This window comes from Haemaphysalis longicornis, unplaced genomic scaffold, assembly GCF_048455015.1.
Source record: "Haemaphysalis longicornis isolate Haplotype H1 unplaced genomic scaffold, Haemaphysalis longicornis Haplotype H1 scaffold_5, whole genome shotgun sequence".
Taxonomy (NCBI): Eukaryota; Metazoa; Arthropoda; class Arachnida; order Ixodida; family Ixodidae; genus Haemaphysalis; species Haemaphysalis longicornis.
In genome coordinates, this window is record NW_027526385.1 from 187,813,974 (window position 1) to 187,819,591 (window position 5,618).

The window sequence follows — 5,618 nt, forward strand, 5'->3', positions numbered from 1 at the left end:
AAGGAGGCATAGGGGTGTGGTTAGGCTCTTTTCTTTATCACTACGGTTAATTAGGTAAACATTTTTTTTTTTTTTTTTATACAGAAGAAAGAAAGAAAGAAAAACACGCGCCCAGAGTGGGGACCGAACCCACGCCTTTCGATTACATGTCGAATGCCTTACCAATTCGGCTATCTGGGCGACTGTGTTCTCCTTCACTTTCTGGGCTATTTGCTCAGAAAGTGAAGGAATAGTCCAGAAAGTGAAGGAATAGCCCAGAAAGTGAAGGAGAACACAGTCGCCCAGATAGCCGAATTGGTAAGGCATTCGACATGTAATCGAAAGGCGTGGGTTCGGTCCCCACTCTGGGCGCGTGTTTTTCTTTCTTTCTTTCTTCTGTATATATAAAAAAAAATGTTTACCTAATTAACCGTAGTGATAAAGAAAAGAGCCTAACCACACCCCTATGCCTCCTTTGGCGTTGTAGACTGCTGACCTATCTTTCTTTATTTCCTCAACGAGCCCCTCATTTCCTTACTATATATATATATATATATATATATATATATATATATATATATATATATATATATATATAGCGAATCCGAATAGGACATGATGGGCTCGTTCAATTAAGACCGTAATAAGAGTTGGCTGTCAAGAAAACCTCGGAAAACCAAAGGAGAGAATGCGGTAGGTCATAGAAACACATGAAGAATTTTTGGAGACAGAAAGAAAGTGGTAAAAAAATGCCCGCCGGGTGGGATCCGAACCCACGACCTCCAGAATAACGGTCTGGTGCGATATCCACTACGCTACCGGTGGTCTGTTTCCCCACCACTTTCTCGGGTATTTCTGTGAGGCTATTTTTGTTTCCTGGGTTCGGTCCCCACTCTGGGCGCGTGTTTTTCTTTCTTTCTTTCTCACGTAATAAATAAAAATTAATAATAATGTAACGTCACTAACGGTAATAAATAGTCTAACCACTCCCCTATGCCTTCTTTGGCGTTGTAGACTGCCGGCATTTCTTTCTGTATTTCCTAACGAGCCCCTCATTTTCAAACCCTATTATCGTGCGAAAGCTTAGCGAGGGCGTCGGTTCTGGCAGCCTTGATGCCAAGGTAGCATAAGAGGGTTTCCCGCCAGTTACCCGCTTATGACCGGCTGTAGACGTTCGCGTCACGCCCCGGGGGTTGAAAAGAAGGTCCCCTTCTCCCCGTGTAGTCTGAGTGGCGCTGGCTACCACCCTCAAGCGTCAGATACAGTTGTAGTAAATATAAATACCCCAGAAAGTGAAGCAGAACACAGTCGCCCAGATAGCCGAATTGGTAAGGCATTCGAGATCTAATCGAAAGGCGTGGGTTCGGTCCCCACTCTGGGCGCGTGTTTTTCTTTCTTTCTTTCTCACGTAATTAATAAAAATTAATAATAATGTAACGTCACTAACGGTAATAAATAGTCTAACCACTCCCCTATGCCTTCTTTGGCGTTGTAGACTGCCGGCATTTCTTTCTGTATTTCCTAACGAGCCCCTCATTTTCAAACCCTATATATATATATATATATATATATATAGGTCAGGTAAAAGATAAGAACAACTTTGCGGTTAACTTGTTTATTATAAATTAGTCCGACAGTTTCGGAAGTGGAACTTCCTTCCTCAGGGACAATCCCCTGAGGAAGGAAGTTGTGGGATTGTGGGATTGTCCCTGAGGAAGGAAGTTCCACTTCCGAAACTGTCGGACTAATTTATAATAAACAAGTTAACCGCAAAATTGTTCTTATCTTTTACCTGACCGTTTCTTCTGGCCCGTTGCAAAACTCATCGAAATCTCTCTCTCTCTCTCTCTCTCTCTCTCTCTCTATATATATATATATATATATATATATATATATATATATATATATATATATATATATATATATATATATATATATATATATATATATATATATATATATGTATATATATATATATATATATATCAAAGTTGCAGTCCTTATTGCCAGTGCTGTTTGGCGTTTTAACAGTGTTTTATAGTGCCGAGTGTGGTATGATTGCTTTTTTTTAATGCAGGAATAAATAATTAAAAATTGAAGTCGAGAAAAAATCCGCCGTTTTTTCCGGAAGCGGGAATCGAACCCACAACCTCCGCATAACGCGCGCGGTGCTCTACCATTGAGCTAGTTCCGCGGCGACTCCTCTCTCGACTATAGAGCGAAAAAAAAAAGGCAATCATACCTCATTCGGCACTATAAAACACTGTTAAAACGCCAAACAGCACTGGCAATAAGGACTGCAACTTTGATATATGTCTTTACGGAATCCCTCGTCCCGTACGTCTCTGTTCTATATATATATATATATATACATAATGCTGGTGGTGACGTTTATTGACAGGTTCGCCTGCAGACGGTCACGTAGCCTAGTCAGGCCAGATTCCGAGCGAGCCTAGCAAACCGGGGCCGACGTCCGAGCTGTCCGAGCACACACATCGTCTTCTTCCCAAAGCACTGCATGGCCATAACCTTCTGGTAAGATTGTCCACCAACTGCTATTTTATGATAAGACATAGCCACTGAGAAAGTGCCCACCTTCTGGTTTTCATGTTCTTCGCTACAATCACCCCCGGCGAGAGAGGGAGCCATCCTGGCGACTCATAATGGCGACCGAACCAGTGGATCATAATAGGGCTTGATTCGCTGCACATGCAGAATAACGGCCGCGGCGCGGAAAATCCGATGAGAGCATAACTGTCTCAACGATATAATTAACTGGCTAAGTGCTTTTGATAGCACGGTAAGGACCGTGGTATTTTGATGTATGCTTCGGAGAGAGACCTGGAGGGGGACATGGCACCCAAGGTCAAACAAGGAAGCCCGGAGAGAAATGGCGTGGTGCACTGGAGGCGTCATGGCGAGATTTCTGTAGCTGCTCGTGTTCAGAAACAAATGAACAAGTGACCTGGCGGCCTTCCTCAGCAAACTGCAAATCTGGGAATGTGGTGTGCACTGGGAGGGATCAGGGCGATGTGAAAGTACCGTGTCCAGCGTGCAGGTCGGCTCCCGTCCATAGAGGAGAAAGAACGGTGAAAATGCGGTAGTCGACTTCATCGTGGTACTGTACGCGTATGTGATGAACAGAAAGACCTTATCCCAGTTTGAATTATCTGATGTAACATACATGGACAGCATGTCTCTAAGAGGGCGGTTGAAGCTTTCAGTTAAGGCGTTGGTTTGCGGATGGTACGCTGTGGTAGTGCGATGAAATATGTTGCACTCGGCCAAGAGCGCTTCTATAACTTCAGATAAAAAGACGCGACCTCTGTCGTTCAGCAGCTCTCGTGGCGCTCCGCGTCGAAAGGTGAAACGACGGAGAAGGAAGGATGCCACGTCTCGCGCTGTGGCGGCTGACAGGGCTGCTGTCTCGGCGTATGGCGTGAGATGATCTACCGCAACGATAATCCAGCGGTGTTCTCTGGATGTGGATGGTAGTGGCCCGTAGAGGTCGATGCCCACTTTATCGAATGGACGCGAAGGGCACGGCAGAGGCTGTAGTTAGCTCGTAGTTGGTTGCGGGGGAGACCTACGGCGCTGGCAGTCGGTACAGGAACGAACATATTTCGTGACGAAAGTGTACATTCCTCGCCAGTAAAAGCGAAGGCGAAGTCTTCGGTACGTCTTCAGAACGCCTTCGCGGGCACACTGCGCATCACCGTGGAACGAAGAGCAGATGTGCAAGCGTAAATGACGAGGGATAACACGCAGCAATTTGCGACCTTCGGGAGGTAGTTTCGGCGGTAAGGAAGTTATTACGGACAGCGAAATGGACAGCTTGACGGCGAATAGAGCGGGGCGCGGCTCCTGGTGATGGTCGTGACTAAAATTCCCCAATGCAAGCGATCCATGGATTCTTTTGCTATTCGCCAGCCATGTCGATGATAACAAGGGGTGCCAAAGTGCACTCCACAGAAGATGAATCGTCGCCTTCGGTCGGTAGAGGAGACCGAGAAAGGGCGTCTTGGTCTCTGTGCTTCCGGCCTGACCGGTATACAACTCGTATGTTATGTTCTTGCTGCCGTAGAGCCCATCGACTGTAGCGGCTAGACGGATCTTTTAGCGAAGAGAACCAACAAAAGGCGTGGTGGTCCGTCACTACGGCAAATGGGCGTCCGGAGAGGTACGGGCGAAATTTCGTAATAGCCCAAACGATCGCTAAACATTCCTTCTCGGTCACAGAATAGTCGACTTCTTTTTTTCTAATGGTACGGCTCGCGTAAGCGAAGACGTACTCCTCGAATCCGGTCTTGTCTTGTACTAGTACTGCGCCCAGGCCCACACAGGTGGCACCGGTATGAATTTCCGAATTCAAGATAGCCCAACCCACCACTTCCACGGATACCGAACTTACCGCCATTCATTGCGCCCTTCACACCCTTGAGCAAGCCTCATGCCGAAGATGGCCGATCTTCTGTGACTCCAAGCCTGCGCTCCAATCGCTCCAGTCAGCGCTGTGCCGTCGACCCCATGAACAGCTGCTGGCCGAGATAAGGCTACTGTATGACCATGCTGCTCAAGCGGGTGATGACATTGCCTTGCAGTGACTTCCCAGTCACTGCTCCACTCTCGGCAATGAAAGTGCAGATGCTGCCGGCCGCTTGGCACAGGAAAATTCGGAGACCATATATATTCCATTATCCCGTATGGACGCCGCTAGGACTCTCCGACGATGGCCAAATGGACTACCCAAGAGTTCACGAGCTCTCGTATTCATGCCCTGGACCCGCATCTTCAGCTTCCTCTCCCATTAGGCCTCCCACGGACTGATGCAACCGTTCTTTGCCGTCTCTGGCTTGGAGCCGCCTTCACAAATGCTTACTCCCATTTGATTAGAATGGCAGACAGTGAAGCGTGTGAAGTCTGCGACACACCGGAGACCATACACCATCTTCTATGCGAATGTCCGCGTTTTTCTTCGGCAAGAAGGCAACTGTCCTCAACTTTACGGAAGCTCCATTCTCGGCGGCCGTTATCTGAGGAGAAAATCCTGAGCCACTGGTCTTCACCGTCACCTACGCGACAGGCCACAAAAGCGCTCCTGTGCTTCCTAAAAACAACGAACTTGCACAGCAGACTGTAGTGCAAGGGACTACTCTCTGTGAAGTCAATGAACTATATCGCCTATAGTGTCGTGGCGCTGGCCCTACCTCAATACGCTCTCTCTTGACCTTCCCCTTCTTTTACTGTTTTAAGCTTTTTTCCCTTTGCTCCCCTTCCCTACGTGTAGGATAGCAAACTAGGCAACAGCCTGGTTGACATTCCTGCCTTTCCTTTAGCTTTATTCCTTCCTTCCTTCCTTCCGTGGGAACACTGCATTTCAACACTGCGCTATATTTCAATTATCATCGTAGCATTACAATTTTATTAGTACTGTTCTTACTGTTGTTACCCTTCTAACTCTCGTACAGCATCGATTGCGGAGGGTCTTCCCAATGCAGGTTCGTGCGAAGCAAGCCTCAGGGCAGGGTCGGCCCACGTACGCGAATCACTCCAACGTAAAGCTATAACTGCCTTCGCACAAGTATGAGGAACGGTAATAAAAAACTGCAGACGTAGACGATGGGGAGAATATTAGTCAC

At 47.1% G+C, this 5,618-nt stretch overlaps 1 non-coding gene across 1 annotated transcript; it reads right to left on the minus strand.

Moving 5' to 3' along the window:
• Nucleotides 1–731: 731 nt before the first annotated feature.
• Nucleotides 732–804, minus strand: Trnan-guu (transfer RNA asparagine (anticodon GUU)). Its single transcript has one exon. It is a non-coding gene; the product is annotated as a tRNA-Asn (tRNA).
• Nucleotides 805–5,618: the final 4,814 nt, after the last annotated feature.